Below are 18,247 nucleotides of genomic sequence, written 5' to 3' on the forward strand. Positions count from 1 at the left end.
TGTGCACCCCATAGCCACTGTCCCAGCCCTCAGTTTCAGGGCTGGCACGTCTCTGTCCTTTGTGCTTTTAACACCACCAGCCGCCCCCCGTTCCCACACGCACTCCCGAGCTCCCTGTTTCAGTGTGGTTCGCGCATGCTCCAGAGCCCAGGTTTTCAGTCTGGTCGCGCGTGCGCTCCCAAGCTCCCGGTATCAGTCCGGTTCCAGTGAGCGCTCCGGAATTCCAGTTTTCCATCTGGTTGCACGGGCATTCCCAGGCTCACGGTCTCAGTCTGCTCTCTCACGGGTGCCCGTCCGCGAGTCCGGCCGGCTCCCCAGTGCAAGTGGCTACTGCTTCCCAGCGCCTGAGCACGGCGGCTCCCACCCCCTTCCGTTTATCTTCCAATATCTGTGCGCGGATTCACGGCTCCCTGCTTCGTACCTCAATACTCAGCGCTGGAGATGTTCGTTTGTAGAGATCCAGATGTATCTTCCTGCGTCTCAGGCTGACTCCATGGGTTTTCAGGATGGTCTGGTAGGTATCCAGCTTGACTCCGGAGACCAGCTGAGAAAGGGGACCCTACTCCTCTGCCATCTTTTCTCCTCCTTGCAGAAAGTGGTTGCTTTTCTGTTCATAAAGTTTCTGCTACTCTTTTCTTTGTTCTCTAGTTGTGTTCATAGGTATTCAGAATGGTTTGGTAGCTCTCTAGCTGAATTCCTGGGACCAGATGAACTTTAGGTCTCCTGCTCCTCCACGATCTTGGAATGAAAGCCACGTTGCCTTCTTGGAATGATGCCAGATGATAAAATGTCTATGTGCTGAGCTGAGCGTTTTAAGGTAAATCCATAGGATAGTTCTATTTTTAACTTTTTAAGGAAACTTCATACTGTTTTCCACAGTGGTTGCACTTGTTTGCATTTCCACCAGCAGTGTAATAGGGTTCACCTTTCCACACATCCTCGCCGACACCTATTTTCTTGTGTTGTTGCTTTTAGCCATTCTGATAGGTGTGAGGTGATACCTCAAGCCATGTTTGAAGTAAAGAGGAGGGGCCCAGAGCCACACACATTCTGGCTTTTGGCCATGCCCCTACCAACCCATTCCTGGTTAGTGAGTAAAGGGGTATGCATGAATCCTAGATATCCTTTATTATAGTTTGGAATCACTGCACTACATTGTGTAGCTTATGACTAATCATTAAAGTTACTGTGGATGTTTTGACTATAGAAGAAAGAACTAAGTGAGGACATAATAGCTACTTAGACAAGTTTTTAAAAGCCAAGAAGGGGCTGGATGATGACTTTGGGGGTCTTGAGGGTCTGCAGTTATGAAGTCGAATTCATGTCCACGCTGCAGAGCATGAAGCTGAGTGTGATACAAGAAGCAAGTCCAGCACTGATTTAAAATTAAAGCCATGCAAAGAGTCCAAATAAAATATCATCCTGAAAAGAGCTGGTAAAAATGAACAATTCTTATGTGTATCACAGGATGGGAATGAATAAGAGCAGATGAAAGCAAGAGACTATGTAGCAGGGAAGTAGGAGATGGATAATTCTAAACATCTGGGGCAGATAGCTAAATAAAAGCCACTCTGAAAGACAGGGTCACTTATAGAGATGGACAGTCATCTTAAAGAACTGTGTAGAAGGACATTTTGTATTGAATGACAAATCAGATTAACTTTTGTAAGATTCTCAGATATATATTTTATAATTTGAGATTTATATTGAGCTCTTTCTTAAGATATTATTTATCTTACTAACATTCTGGGGAAATTGGAAATTTTCAAATATGAAGTTAAAGTTAAAAGGCTTTTGTTCTGCTAAGGTGTTATCAATAAGGCATATTTTAGGCAAAGACCAAGGAATGTGTAGTCTTAATTACCACCCACAAGATGTTCCAATGCTAAGCCTGATTATCTTATAAACTTCTGAGTCCCCATAAAATTCAGAACATTTTTGCTTTCCTAATGTGGCTCTGTGACTACTTTGCAAAAATATTTAATCACATGTAGGAATCTAAAAATAGTTTTGATCTTAGAAGAAAACAGAAAGTTCAGTATTAGGCATTTGGGCAATAAGCAAATGGGCAAAACAACTGAAGATTTCTAGTCATACACTATGATGAATGAGTGGATGAAGAGAGGAGATTGTCAGCTTCCTCTGTGATGCAGGAAGAGAAGAGTTGGAAGAGCAGGCTATTGTTTATTATTTGTTGACACATACATACACACGTAGCAGCTATAAGTTCCAGAAACTGCAGGAGTTCAGAAAATCATAATTTCAAATAAAGGTTTTGCTTAACTTAGATCTTGGTAAATCAAATACATTTGCAACTCTCAAAATACCATTAGACTAGTTTCATTAAGATCAAGAAATATTTTTCAGCTCAAGTTGAAAAAAGATTAAACCTAAGTTTCATTAATGAGCAAAATCTTACTTTTTTTTTATGAAGTAACATAAATCAGTTCTTTCTCCCAGTGTTGAGTTTGAAGTTTCATCCTTAGTATTTCAATCAACTAGCAGCCCTGAGATAGACCTACAGCTGTACCTGATGTCTCTTTTCAAAAACTCTGGATGTTAGATATATTGACTTCATTAGGCAATGAAAGGGGAGCCATGTGCTTTCATTTCTATCCATCCATTATTATAGGGCATGTAGGAATCTAAGAAAGTTCAGTAGGTGTGGGATCAGAGTTGTATTTCAGAAGATCCTTAAGGTGATAAGATTTTGCTTAGAGTCTGGGATACATGAAATTCATAGAAAGAATTTTAAAATTTTATTTGCCTGTGCACAGGTGTGTGTGAGATAGAGCAAAACAGAGAGGCAGAGGTTGAGAGAGAGAAACGGTTAGTTAAAACATGGTTTCCTAGTTATATAAATGCAAACGTGCAAATATAAGAAGTCATGTCTTGTTTACTGTTATATTTTCAAAAATTTACAAAACAGCAGAGACATAGAGATAAAAAATAACACTCAGCCCTATAGTAAACATATTATCCAAGAGCTGTGGAATATAATTAAAATTACATTTATTTTTCCATTTCTACAAGGAAATCATTTTTAAAAATTAATATTATTCTACTCCATCGGTTTCTATTTCTTTTAACTATGGATAGGATTTGAATAATCCCGATCTGGTCTTGGGTTAGACACTACTAATTTTTCTGGGTAGAGCAGGATATTGGCACCATGACATCATTGGTTAATGTTTTTTCACTGCATTCTATGCCCAGATATCTTTTCTTGTCAATAGCCCTGGTAATTATAGAGTGATGATGGCATCAAGCTTCCCTCATCTCCAGTTCTTTTCAACCACCTGTCAGTTGTCCATTTTTAAGTTTCTGAGTAATATTCCATCGTACAGATAGATATCCCACAATTTGTTTAACAATTCACTTGTTAATGGACATTTGCCCCACTTTCAGTCTGTCTGTTGTGCATAAAATTGCTATGATCATACACATGTTAGTCTTTTGGGGTACACGTGTACTTATTTCTCTTCTGTACATAGCCAGGATTGAAATTACTCCCTAATATGCTATATATAAGTTTAACATTATGAGGGGGAAAAAAAGACTCCAATGGCTGTAATACTTACTTTTGCTTTTCCACCAGCAACTTATGGACGTTCCAACTGCTGCACACCCTTGCCAACATTTGGTATAATCTGTCTTGATATCGTCAGGTTTTTTTTTTTAATTGAAGTGTAATTAACATACAGTGTTATATTAGTTTCAAGTGTACAATATAGTGGATTCTATAATTCTAACATTACTCAGTGCTCACCACGAAAAATGTAGTCACCATCTGTCACCAAACGTTATTACGATATTATTAACTATATTCTCTATGGTGTACTTTTCATCTACATGTCTTATTTTATAACTGGAAGTTTGTAACTCTTCATCCCCTTTATCTATTTCACCCATTCCCCCACCCCCACAAACCTCCTCTCTGGCAAACATGTTTGTTCTCTGTATTTAAGAATCTTTATTTGTTTTGTTTTCTAGATTCCATATATAAGTGAAATCATATGGTATTTTTTCTCTGTCTGACTTTTTTCACTTAGAATAATACTCTCTAGGTCCATCCATGTTTTCGTAAATGGTAAGATTTTTTTTATGGCTGATACACACACACACACACACACACACACACACACCCCACACACAGTCTATCCATTCATCGATAGATAGACATTTGGGTTGCTTCCATATTTTGGCTATTGTAAATAACATTGCCGTGAACAGAGTGGTGCATATATCTTTCAAATTGGTATTTTGTTTTCTTTCGGTAAATACTGAGTAGTATATTTTTAAAAACTTATTTATTTGAGAGAAAGAGAGCGCAAAAGTGCACATGCGAACAGGGGGAGGGGCAGAGGAAGAGGGAGAGAGTCTCAAGCAGACCCCCAACTGAGCATGGAGCCTGATGTGGGGCTTGATCTCATGACCCTGAGATCATAACCTGAGCAGAAATCAAGAGTCAGATGCTTGATTCAGCCACCCAGGTGCCCCACTGAGTAGTGCATTTACTGGATCATACAGTAATTCTATTTTAAATTTTTTGAGGAAAATCCATACTGTTTTCCACAGTGGCTGCACCAGTTTACATTCTCACCAACAGTGCACTAGGGTTCCTTTCTCTTCACATTTTTGCCAACACTTGTTATTTCCTATCTTTTTGATTCTAGCTATTATGACAGGTATAAGGTGATATCTCATTGTGGATTTGATTCGCATTTCCCTGACGATTAGTGATGTTGAGCATCTTTTCATGTGCTTGCCATCTCTATGTCTTATTTGGAAAAATGCTTATTCAGGTCCTTTGCCCATTTTTAATCAGATTATTATTATTTTTTGGTGTTGGGTTGTATAAGTTCTTTATATATTTTGGATATTAACTGCTTATTGGAGATACAATTTGCAAGTATCTTTCCCCATTCAATAGGTTACCTTTCTGTTTTGTTCATGGTTTTCTTCACCGTGCAAAAGCATTTTATTTTAATGTCGTCTCAATAGTTTATTTTTGCTTTTCCTTCCGTTGCCTGAGGACGTATATCTAGAAAAATGTTACTATGACTGATATAAAAAAATTACCTGTGCCTATGTTCCCTTCTAGGAGTTTTATGGTTTCAGGTTACATATTTAGGTCCTTAATCCATGTTGGGTTTATTTTTGTGTATGGTGTAAGAAAGTGGTCCAGTTTTATTCTTTTGCATGTAGTTGTCCAGTTATCCTAGCACCATTTGTCAAGGAGACTGTCTTTTCTCCATTGTATATTTTTCTTCCTTTGTTATAGACTAATTAACTATATAAGCATGGTTTTATTTCTGGGCTCTCCGTTATGTTCCATTGATCTATGTGTCTGTTTTGTGCTGGTACCATACTGTTTTGATTATTACAGATTTGTAGTATATCTTGAAATCCAGGATTGTGATACTTTCAGCTTTGTTCTTCTTTCTCAAGATTGTTTTGGCTATTTGGGGTCTTCTGTGGTTCCATAAAAATTTTAGAATTGTGTTCTAGTTCCGTGAAAATGATGTTGGTATTTTGGTAGGGATTGCACTGAATCTGTAGATGGTTTTGGGTAGGTCAGTCTTTTTACTTTTAGCCTTTCTTGTGGGTTTTCAGTGTTGTATCTTTAGATATAAATGATTGCAAAGCATTCATTTCAAGTGCACAACAAACATTTACAAAAGTTGATGAAGTTGACACACTTGAAAAGAAATGCCTTTCTTTTTTCTGGTAATACTTCATCTCATGAGATCTATCTAGTATCTACACCAGCTTGCTTAGGTTTACTATTTGCATGGTATATATATTTCAAAACTTTTACTTTTCTGTGTGTCTGTTTTCTAAATTTTAACGTTCAAATTAAATTTTTAATGATTAGATTTACAGAAAAGTTGCAAAAAAAGTGCAGAAATTTCTCCTCTAGTCTACATGCAACTTTCCCTAATGTTAACATGCTGCATAAAAATATTATAATTAGTATATTCAACAAATTAATTTTCTTATACTACTATTATTAAACTGCATACTTTATTCAGATTTCACCAGCTTTGTCACTAAAGCTTTTCTCTGTTCCAGGATCAAGATCTTATAATGCATTTATTTATCATGTTTCCTTAGTCTCCTCCAATCTATGACACTTCCTAAATTTTTCTTTGTCTTACATGACCTTGACATTTTAGAAGAGTAGTGATATTGTAGAGTGTCCTCCAACTTGTGTTGTCTAATGTCTTCTCACCATGAGGTTGAAGTTATGCATTTTTGAAAAGAAAACCAATAAAGAGATATGCCCTTCTCAATGCTTCATATCAGGAGTTACATGATGACATTATACCATTACTAATAATGTTAATCGTGATCACCTGGTTAAGATAATGATTTCAGGTTTCTTCAGTGTAAAGTTATTTTCCTCATTTTTAATAATAAATATCTCTAGGGAGAAACAGATGATGGAAATACCTGGTTTTTCCTCTAATTTTGCCCAATAATTTCAGAATTCAGATTGGATGTAGACTGCAAAAGTTATTACATTGGTATTTGAGTAGTGACTTTCTATTTCCCAACTTCTTTATACATTTATTAATTGGAATCTTCTGGAAGGAATAACTGTTGATTCATGTCTATTTGGTTTTTTACTTAAATAAGTAAAAATATAAATAAAAAATATAAATATAATAAATATAAAAATATAAATATATAATAAATATAAATAAAAATATAAATAAATATTTATATTAGTATGAGCTCATTTATATTTTATTTCTGGATCACAAACCAATGCTAGCACTATTTACTTTTTTGCTCAAAATTTTCTAGTTTTAGCTTTTGGGAACTTTTTTGGGTTGTTTTCTGTGCTCCTATACTTTTTTGAATATTTCCTTATTTTCAGGCACTGAAAAATACTCCAGACTCATCTTGGAATCTACCACTTCTCTAAAAATCCTTGATTCCTTCTGTTAGATAATGAATGGCTTGTCTTTTCATTCACTTAACATGGTGACAGCCACTTATTTATGCAACAAAAATTTCTAATTTTGAAGTCCCACTTATTATTTTTCTTTTATGGATTGTACTGTTGGTATGGCATAAAAAAACCCCTTTGTCTAACACGAGACAACAATTTTTTTTCCTATATATATATATTTTCTGATGGGTTTTAGATTTCAGTTTGTGCTTCATATTGATATAATAATTTGCATTAAGTTTTGAGGTACATATTGAAGTTCAGTTGGCCCACCACCATTTGTTGAATAAATTTTTCTTATTCTTATTAAGAAGGCTTAATTGCCTTCTAAGAAGACTTATTTCTTATTAAAAAGGCTTAATTGCCTTTGCATTTTTACAAATAAACAGCTGGTTATATTTTGTACGTTTACTTCTCCACTTTCTAATTGGTACTACTCGTTAATATTTTTTTTCTTTTGCTTACAACATAATATCTTGATTACTTTTTAGTGAATCTTAAAATCAGGAAGTATGAATTTTCCAAGTTTGTTTTTATTTTTCCCACTAGTTTTGGTAATTCCAGCTACTGTTTCTTTCTATATAAATTCAGCACAAGCTTATCGATACTATAAAAATGTCCTACAAAAAGTTAGATTGGGTTTGCATTCACTCTATAGATCAGTTTGTAGAGTATTGGCATCATTAAATGTTAATTATCCTAATCCACTCAATGTATTTACTTATTAGGACATTCTTAATTTTTTATTCAGTGTTTATAGTTATTAACATGCAGATCCTATATGTTAGGTTTGTTAACTTTATACCTAAATATTTCATTTTTTTTAATGTTTCATTTTCTTGATGCTATTACAAATGTTACTTTAAAAATTCAATTTGCAATTGTTCACAGCCATTATTCATAAAAGCAATTGAATTTTTCATATTGACTTAGTATCCTGGGGCATATCCATATTTATCCATCAGATCTAAGGGCTTTTTATAGATTCTTTGGGAATGTAATACATGTAAATATTAGGTTCTATGTTCATAGAGATTTATTTAATCATTTCCATTCTGTATTTTTTTTTTCTTATTTTGCTGACCAGGACTTTCAAAATCAGTGAGAAAGGTCATTCTTGCCTTTTTTCCTGTTATAAGGGGGAAAGTTAACTGATTATTGAGATGTGTTGAATCTGATGAGTTTGTCAAGCACATACTTCATTGCTTTTAACAGTGTTTTTCATTTCTACCATTTCATTAGGATTTTACTAATAATTTGCATTAGCCTGCTGAAAATTATACATCTGATGTTGCATGTTGTCCACCTTTTTCCATAATGGTTTTTAACATAATAATCATAGATATTTAAAAGTCTCAGTGAAATATGTGTGTTACTTTTTTGTGTGCCTTGTAATTTTTGTTGAAAAGTGGACTTTTGTAAGATCATAGAGACTGAGGTAAATTTTTTTTATTACCAGAAATGTGGACATCTTTCCTCTAGACTGGGGCCATACTATATTCAGATAGAAATTTATATACATTATAATGATAGCATTTCAGCAAAATGTTAGTTGCCTCCTGGATGCCATGAGCAATTATATAAACTTGTCTTCCTTGAACTATTTCAATTAGAGCCTAGAGGAAGCTCACAAATGAAAACAATAAAATGTAATGTTAAGCACTACATTGTTTACTATTTTAACTCTGGAAGCTAGTTTAGGACTATTGTAATTGGTGAATAAGCATAGCTAAACAAATGAATGCATAAATACATTAACACACAAAAGGAGTAGACTGTTGAAAGTTTTGAAGGCATATGAATGATACATTAATGAATCAGAAATATTTCACACCTTTAACATAAAAGTATTAAACCACATAGAACATGAAGTTCTCATTTTACAAACTATTTTATACTATTAGGGAAACATATTAATTACATTTGTTTAAATATTGTTAGTCAAAGAATATCACTGAGAAACCCTTCCCTTGTATATTTCTTGGAAAGGACTGAGAATAATTTCATAATTTCATAATATAGAATATTTAGGAGACTGTAATGCATCTAACTGGGTAGTTTCTTTATTTTAACCAAACGGAATGTTTTAATATTAAAGTGCTCCATGTATGAAGATGTTAGTACCAAGAATATAATTTTCTCATGGAAATGATGAGGTTGTGGAATATAGGTGAGGTTCAGTGGGGTGAAGTCCGTAGCCCAGGACGACCAAGAAAGAATTCTTGAGACATCTTTGGTGCAAAATGGTGGTTTATTAAAGCACAGGCACAGGACCCATGGGCAGAAAGAGCTACTGCCCCGGAGTTGTGAGGAATGGCCCGTTATATACCCTCAAGTTGGGAGGGGGTTAGGGATAGCATAAGTCTCTAAGGAATTTTGGAAGCAAGGTTTCCAGGACCTTGAGGGGGCTAGCTACTGTTGGGAAAAGGTCATCTATCACCATCTAATAAAACCTAAGTCATGAGACCCTTCAGATGTATATCATGGGCCATATGCTTGGGGGATGATTGCCAATAGTATCTTGGGGGGAGGGGTTAGAGATAAAAGAAGTTTCCAAAGGAATTTTTATACCTTAAAGTAGACTTACAGGATCTTGGTGGAGGGGAGGGGGTCAGGCTAGGACTGCCTTTAGCCCTTAGCAAAGTGTTAACATTGAGGCAGCTGAGTTCCTAGAGGAATGTCACTGTGCCTGTTTCAAGGACTTGTCAATAGGCTGTAGTTAGTAAGAAAATTTAACTGTGTCTAGATACATTCCCTTTTGGAAGCTAGGTTACTGATAGCTTTGTTCTTGTAAACTGCTAAGACATTTGTAAACTGAAAGAGACTCAAGTCTTGCAAGATTGTGGTATCTATAGGTTAACTGTTTCTTTGTCCTTTAGGGCAGCCAGGAGTGCCTGAGGAATGTTGCATACATGGGGGAGGGGGGTGTCACAGGGTGTCAGCTTCTGCTTTGTCTTCGGCTTGCCTTCTGTTCCCTCATCATCCATTCCTTCATCAGAAAGACCTATTGGGGAATTTGGCAATTGGAAAAAAACAAAAACAACTAAACTAAACTGAAAAAACAAGATTAAAAGGCAGAGGTCAACCCAAGGGTAAAGATAATAAAGATAAGCATTAATTATAAGCAGGATCTTGAGATATCTCTAACTTTAAATAGATGCAATTTTATGTTCCACGAGGCCTGTAAAATAAGGGGGCAAAGGGTTATCTATCAATTGAGGGAGAGATTATGGGAAAAGACCTCAGACATGTGAACTGAATTTCATATTTTTGCCACGTTAGAAATATTTGAAAGTCTCTACATCATCATACACAATTTCTGGACTTATTTCAGAAGCAGAATGTCAATTTCTGAAAGACAAAGCATTTCTCCAAATGCAAATAAAATGATGCACTACATTAAAAGTATATAATAATATTCATTTCCTGTGTGCTTCTACTTTTTTTTTTTTTACTTAAAATAATTACATACTTTCTTTATTAACATTTACTCAGTCATTCAGCAAATTCTTGTTGGTCCCCTTCAACGTGTCACATACTGATAGAGGATTATTTGATAATTCTGTACATTACATTCAGTAATGACTATTATTACTCAATTAAGTTTTATATTGAAAGATAAAGCAAATGATGAAAAAATAAAGCAAATGATGAATTTAAAAAGGAGATTCTAATTAGATTCATGGACCAAATTTTGGAGAGATGTCAGGTAGCCACTAGTTATTTAGCTTATTAACAATCTTGTACATATTTTTCTGGAAAACAAAAACTGTGACAAAAAAAGTCTCAAGGGAAATGATTTTGATACACATGGAGAACTTTTGTCTCCAAATTTGTATTAAATGTATATGAATGAGGGAAAGATGCTCACATTGCTACAACACATTTTTATACTTAATACTTGAATAAATTTATCTATTAAAATCTATTAGAGTCTAATTTCCTTATGTGCAGGCATCTTCTCTTATTATCACTTTATAGCAAATAGTGTGAGTTCAATTTATTTTTGAATGCAAATAGATACGAAGGAATTGAAAAAACAATGAGCTCAAAATCATTTCTAACATACTAGATTTTCTTTGATAGTGCTTGTTACAAAATAACAAAACTGTTTTCATTTTATTCTCTACATATGCTTGTGTTTCTTAGAAAAAGAGGGTAGGTCAATGATAATATAGGTATCTCTGAACTTTCTAGAAAATTGTGTATTTGTCAATTGGTGATTTCAAACTAGAAAATGATTTACTTATGAATATATATTTGCTGGGTATATTGTTGAGTATATTTCCAGAGATGAAATTGTTGAGTCATAAAATAACCTATGCTCAACTTTATTATACATTGCTAAATAGACTTCCAAAGTGGTTATATCTATTTACATATCTCCAAATAGTCCACAAGAGTGTTAGTTTTACTACTTTTTAAAATACCATTTGATATTACTGTTCTTCTGCATTTTTGATATTCTAGGGGTTGTGTAGTGGTATCTCACTGGAGTTATAATTCACATTTTCATGGTGAATTTAAAAGCTGAGCAACTTTTTGTAACTTTATCAGTCATTTAAATTTTTTGAAGTTCCCATTAAACATTTTTGCCATTCTCTAAATTGGGCTTATTGTTTTAGATGGATTTGTAAGACTTTTAATGTATTCTTTGAGTTCTTGGTGAGATAAATATATTTCAAAAACATTTCTCCCACCTGATACCTGGTCTCCTTTATTGATTAAAAAAAAAACTTTTGAAGTACAAAAGATTTAAATTTTAATGAAGTTCAATTTATTGTTCTTTTACTTTATGATTTTGTTTGGTGTTCAAGAAATATATACCTACTCTGAGATGAGTGATGAGGTTGTAGAATACAGGTGAGGTTCAGTGGTGTTGAGTCCAGAGCTGCTGATGACCAAGAAAGAATTCTTGAGGCATCTTTGGTGCAAAGTGGTGGTTTATTAAAGCACAGGGACAGGACCCATGGGCAGAAAGAGCTGCTGCCCCGGAGTTGTGAGGAATGGCCCGTTATATACCCTCAAGTTGGGAGGGGGTTAGGGATAGCATAAGTCTCTAAGGAATTTTGGAAGCAAGGTTTCCAGGACCTTGAGGGGGCTAGCTACTGTTGGGAAAAGGTCATCTATTACCATCTAATAAAACCTTAGTCATGAGACCCTTCAGATGTATATCATGTGGGGGATGATTGCCAATAACACGTATCTTAGCGGGGGGCGGTTAGAGATAAAGGAAGTTTCCAAAGGAATTTTTATACCTTAAAGTAGACTTACAGGATCTTGGTGGAGGGGAGGGGGTCAGGCTAGGACTGCCTTTAGCCCTTAGCAAAGTGTTAACATTGAGGCAGCTGAGCTCCTAGAGGAATGTCACTGTGCCTGTTTCAAGGACTTGTCAGTGGGCTATAGTTAGTAAGGAAATTTCATTGTGTGTACATACATTCCCTTCTGGAAGCTAGGTTACTGATAGCTTTGTTCTTGTAAACTGCTAAGACCTTTGTAAACTGAAGGAGACTCAAGTCTTGCAAGATTGTGGTATCTATAGGTTAACTATTTCTTTGTCCTTTAGGGCAGCCAGGAGTGCCTGAGGAATGTCACATACATCCCATGGGGGGGAGGGGTTGCAGGGTGTCAGCTTCTGCTTTGTCTTCAGCTTGCCTTCCATTCCTTCATCAATGATGAATATAGTTTCCTTTATTTTCTTCTAGAAATTGTTTATCCCTTTTGACATGTAGGTTCACAATCCACCTGTAATTAATTTTTCTGTGCAGTGTGAGCTATTATTTTTTTCCACATGGGTATCCAATTGTCATAGCACAATTTCCAGAAAAAAAAAAAAAAAACACTCATCATTTCCCTATTCTATTTCAGTGTCACTCATGTCAAAGCCTCTGTATGTTGGCCTGTTTCTTGTCTATGCTATCCCATTTTCTATTCATTTGTCCTTACATCGATGCTATATCATGTTAACAACTGTAGTCTCATGATGATCCTTGATATTTGGTTGTATAAATCCTTCAACTTTTTTGTTCTTCAAGACTGTCTCAGCTATTATTGGCCTTTTGTATTTCCAAATAAATTTTAGAATCAGCTTAACGATTTATACACACACACTCACGCTTACCACACTCAGTCACAGACATACAGGGCACTGACATTTTTATTGTGAGCTTACTGAATCTATAATAAATTTGTTAACAATTGAAATATATTTTATTATTCTTATTTATTTATTTGAACAGAGAGAGATAGAGAGAGAGGGCACAAGCACGGGGAGAGTCAGGCAGAGGCAGAGGGAGAAGCAGGCTGCCCGCTGAGCAAGGAGCCTTATGCAGGGCTCGATCCCAGCACACTGGGATTATGACCTGAGCCAAAGGTGGACGCTGAACTGACTGAGCCACACAGGCACCCCCCCCATTCCTTTTTTATAAAGATTTATTTCTTTATTTGAGAGAGTGAGCATGAGTGGGGGGGAGGGGCAAAGGGAGAGGCAGAAAGAGAATCTCAAGCAGACTCCCTGCTAAGTGGGGAGCCTGACACAGGGCTTGATCTCATGACCCTGAGATCATGACCTGAGCTAAAATCAAGAGTCAGAGCTGACCAAGTACCCCTAGTCCATTCCCTTTTTAAGGGAAATTTTACATTTACTAGTATGAACCACAATCCTAACAAGATACAGAATATTTTTATCACCCCAGCAATTTACTCCCTGCCTCTTTCCAGTTAATCATCTCCCTAAAGAAACACTTTTGATTTTTTAAAATTATATATTAATATATATAAATAGAATCATACATTAGGCACTTAACAGTATGTTGGTGATATTTATTCATGTACTCATGTATACCAGTAGCTCCTTCTTTTTATTGCTTAGTAATATTCCTTTATCATTAATATACCATACACTGTTTATCCATTTTTCTGATTATGCACATTTTGAGTCATTTCCAGCTTTGTGCTATTATGAATTAAGTTGCAGTGAACACTCTAGTCCAAGTCTTTGTGTCAGACATATATTTTCATTTTTGTTGGGTAAACATTTAGAAGTGAGTTTATAAGGGAATAGGAAAAGAGTACCTGGGTGGTTCAGTCAGTTAAGCGTCTGACTCTTGATTTTGGCTTAGGTCATGAGTTCAGGGTCATGATCTCAGGGTGGTGAGACCAAGCCCCACATTGGGCTCTGCACTCACCAGAGAGTCTGCTTGAGATGCGCTCTCTCTCTCCTTCTGTCCCTCCACTCCTACCCCCTCCTGCCCCATGCATGCTAAGTAAATAAATCTTTTTTAAAAATAAGGGAATAGGAAAGAGAACTATTTAGTTTACAAGGCATTGCCAAAACTATTTCCAGATTAGTTCTAGCACTTTACTCTCTGATTACCAGCATGTAAGAGTTCTGCTTGTTCCATATCCTCACCAACATTTGATGTTTATGTTTTAAATTCTAATGAGTGTGTAATATTATTTTGTTGTGGTTTTGCATTTAATAATTTTATGGGGTGCCTGGCTGGCTCAGTCAGGTAAGTGTCCAACTCCTGATCTCAGCTCAGGTCTTGATCTGAGGGTCATGAGTTTGGGCCACTCTGGGTGTGGTGCTTACCTAAAAATAATAATTTTTGAACCTATTATAAGTGGTAGCACTTATAGCCCATTTTCAAATTTTTTGTTGCTAGTTTATAGTCAATAGAGTTGATATATTTTGGTACATTGGCACTGTATCCCACAACTTTGCTAAATTATCTTAATTATAATAATGTATCTGTAGATACTCTGGGGTTTTAATATATAATACCATATCATCTGTAAATGATGGATTTATATTTCATTTCAAATTCATATACATTTTATCAAACAAGATTTCTTCATTGAAGGATTGAAGAATTTGATACACCATCTAAAAAAAAAATAGAGTGCTTTACAATTTATTTCTCCTTTCATTATTTCTGTATCACCATGGTAGCATTTCTTAAAGCAAAACACATTTAAAATGGAAAGAAAAAGAGTAGTTGGTAATGAAGAAATCTATCTTATGAAGGCCTGAGGGAAGCATCCAATGCATAGTTCTTTGTGTCCTTAGTAAAAAAGAGACTGATGACACAAGAACCTGAGGTCTTCATCTTGAGCTCTGGGCTTCAGGGGAATCCAAGGGTTTCCCCTTAAAGAAGATCTGATGAGGACTGATTGATCAAGAGGGCACAAGGTTAAAAGAGCAACAACCCAAGTATCTGAGAGCTATACACAGAATCTATGAGCTATCTGTGCTTCTTGAAAGAAACCCACTTCATTTATTCCCCGGATACAGAGCCTGTCAGAGAAACCTTGTGCAGTTATTGTAAGGAAAGACTGAACCATTAGGACTACTTGCAGGTAAGGGTTTTATCTCAGAGATTTTGTAAATCCAGAGAAAAAATGCTGGCCAAAGCATGCACATTTGACTGTACCTGTTTTTGTTGTTTGTACAGTCTAGAGGCCATATCCTTGAGCAATGAGTCTGAATATTCCATTAAATTACCATGAGTTTTATAGCAAGAGGTTTGCACTGAATAAAGAAGAGCAGCTATCAAAGCAAGTAGACAATAGCCAATCAGACACTATTTCTAGTTCACAGAGATGAGCTCTTTCTTCATACAGCTACTGATTACAAGACATCTACAAGAAGCCGTCCATTGCTTAGAGATACTTGTTCACCTTCACTGCTCAGAAGTGAAGGACAGAAAATCTCCACACATACAGGACATCTAAGAGGCCCTGACCATTATTCTGACCTTAGTTATGTTAGATTACAACCAATGTGTATCATTTTTTTTAAAGTATTGTTTACCACATTCACGTTATTCAATATAAATGACACATCACATTATGCACACAGCTGAACAGCTGCAACCAATAATATGTATATCTATAGCTTAAGATGAACACAGGTTATTTGCTTATAATTCTGCAGCTAGGCTAGAATCAGCTTAGTATTATTAGGGTGATACTTTTCTGGTCTTGTCTGGGGTCTCCTATAAAGCTACTGTCATCTGGTAGCTTGACTGGGGCTGGGTTGCCTCATCCTGCTCCATTTGGACACCAGCAGAATAACCTACTGGAGCAAATGGCATTCATGGCATCCTAGAAGGTCAAATACCAGTGTTCAAGCACTCATCAAGCCTCTGCTTGCCTCATGTTTGCTGACTCATGACTGGCTAAGCCAAATCATAAGACCCATGTCTGAGTCAATGTGTGAAGGTGTGAATACTAGGAGACATGATTCACTGGAGGCAATTAATTTAATGATCTACGATGATGCCCCAGGGTCAATAAAATCACGGCTTATTTGTCTCATTTAGTTTCTTGGTTTCATACACCATAAAGTTTTTTTTTGATAATTTTACATAATTTTAGACTTCCGTTGTAAACAGAAGCAAAAGACAAAAACAAAAAACATTACAGAGAATTCTCATATACTTTTCACCCATTTCCCCTAATGTTGACATCTTACATAACCATAGCACAACTAACAAAACTAAGAATTAACCATTAGTGCAGTATTATTAACTAACATACAGGCTTTATTCAGGATTCATTGATTTTCCTACTAATATTATTTTTCTCTTTCAGGATCCAATCCAGGATCCTTATTATTACATCTCCTAAGTTTTCTCCATTCTGTGAAAATTCTATAATCTTTCCTTGTCTATCATGACCTTGACACTTTGAAGAGTGCTGGGCAGTTACTTTGTGAAATGTCTCCAGATCTGGATTTATCTGATGCTGTTTCATGATTGGATTAAGCATAGACTTTTTTGGCAAGTTATACCACAGAAGTGATGCTGTGCCCTTCTCAATGCCTCTCTTAAGAAGTACATGGTGTCAATAAGTAGTGATGTGCTGATGAGGTTAAACATGATGACTTGGTTAAGATAGTGTCTGCCAGGTTTCTCCATTGAAAATATGTAGTGTTTCCTAAACACAGCTCTGCAATCAATTAATTTTCCAGAAGAAAGGAAGAATGAGTTAAAAATATTTACCGTTCATCTTTTTCTTCTGAATTTCTTAATGTAGTCCCACAATACACAGGGTAATAGAGCTCATTTTCTCCAAATATCTTTATAGTTCTAGCCGGGAGTATTGTTTCACGATATTTTTGTTATATTTGACTATTTCTACTAGGAATGGTTTGTCCCTTATCTCAAATTTCAATGAACTTTTCTCCCACCCATCTCTAAGATTTTCCATAAATCTTAGCTTCCTTCTTTGTGTATTTTTAAACAATTGTTAAGATACTGTCAAAGCTCACGCAATTAAAAAGTACAAGGTATTTACTTAGGAGAACCATGACTCTGGAGTTCAGTGACATGACAGACCCTCGCAGTGCTCTCATCAAAGAGGTGAGAAAGTGATGCATCAAAAGGACATTAGTATGTTTTTTGATGTTTTGTATTTTAGCACGTCTGTCTTGCAGCACAGGCATTCTTTTTTTTTTTTTTTGGTTCTGGACTACTTTTCAAGCATGTTTTCATAATAAACAATTTGGCTGACAGAAATAGCGTCAGGCACACTAACTGATAATTTATAGTAGATTTATATTTTAAGCTCAGAGTTCCTTTCCTGTAATGTAACCCACTATGTGTGCAGGTGTCATCTGGCCCTCTTTGCATTTCCCAGTAGGAAGGTGGGCCAAGGGAAATGATACAAGAAAATACTAATACACTTGCTATTGCTATTGTTAGTAGTAAGTCCTTTGTCTCTGACCAGGAATATCATGGCTTCAAGTAGGGAACAATCTCAGATTCTGCACAGGTCTTGATACCTGCCTGTCACTTTCCTTCCTGACTCCCTGTACTCTCTTAAGCTGAAGAAGAACATACAGAGAGGAAATTGGTGCGAGATGGAAGTGCCAAACTGTGGGGAAAAACAGGTTAAAATAAATAGGTGGTATATTAAAAAGTTGGAGATGAAGCATTTGGATTTGGGGAAAATGATCCTTAAAAGTATGTATTTATATGGAGAAAGCAATAAAAACTCAGCTACCTCCCAATCTGTGATTTTATTCTCTATGAGATTATATTGTAACTTTACCTGCAATTTTCTTTTTTTTGCATTTTTAGTTCATCAAATAGTATAAAAATAAATGCTAGTGAATAAAAGTAAACAATATATGATTTGGTACTGGAAAGAGTTATGGAATGACTTCATTCTCTCTCAACCCAACCTAACCCTTCAGCAGTAAACACTGTTAATGATAAAATGTTTCCCCATGCATAAAAATCAATAGCAGCATGTGTGAAAATATACAATTTTAGTTAA

At 35.6% G+C, this 18,247-nt stretch overlaps 1 long non-coding RNA gene across 1 annotated transcript in view; it reads right to left on the reverse strand.

Moving 5' to 3' along the window:
* Window positions 1-9,559: 9,559 nt before the first annotated feature.
* The window catches only part of LOC121101041, a 195,894-nt gene continuing 187,206 nt past the window's right edge, over window positions 9,560-18,247 (reverse strand). Inside the window, exon 3 of the long non-coding RNA XR_005832982.1 lies at window positions 9,560-9,965. This is a non-coding gene — a long non-coding RNA (uncharacterized LOC121101041). The remainder of the gene's footprint in view (window positions 9,966-18,247) is intronic.

Source organism: Ursus maritimus, unplaced genomic scaffold (genome assembly GCF_017311325.1).
Source record: "Ursus maritimus isolate PB19 unplaced genomic scaffold, ASM1731132v1 scaffold_6, whole genome shotgun sequence".
Taxonomy (NCBI): domain Eukaryota; kingdom Metazoa; phylum Chordata; class Mammalia; order Carnivora; family Ursidae; genus Ursus; species Ursus maritimus.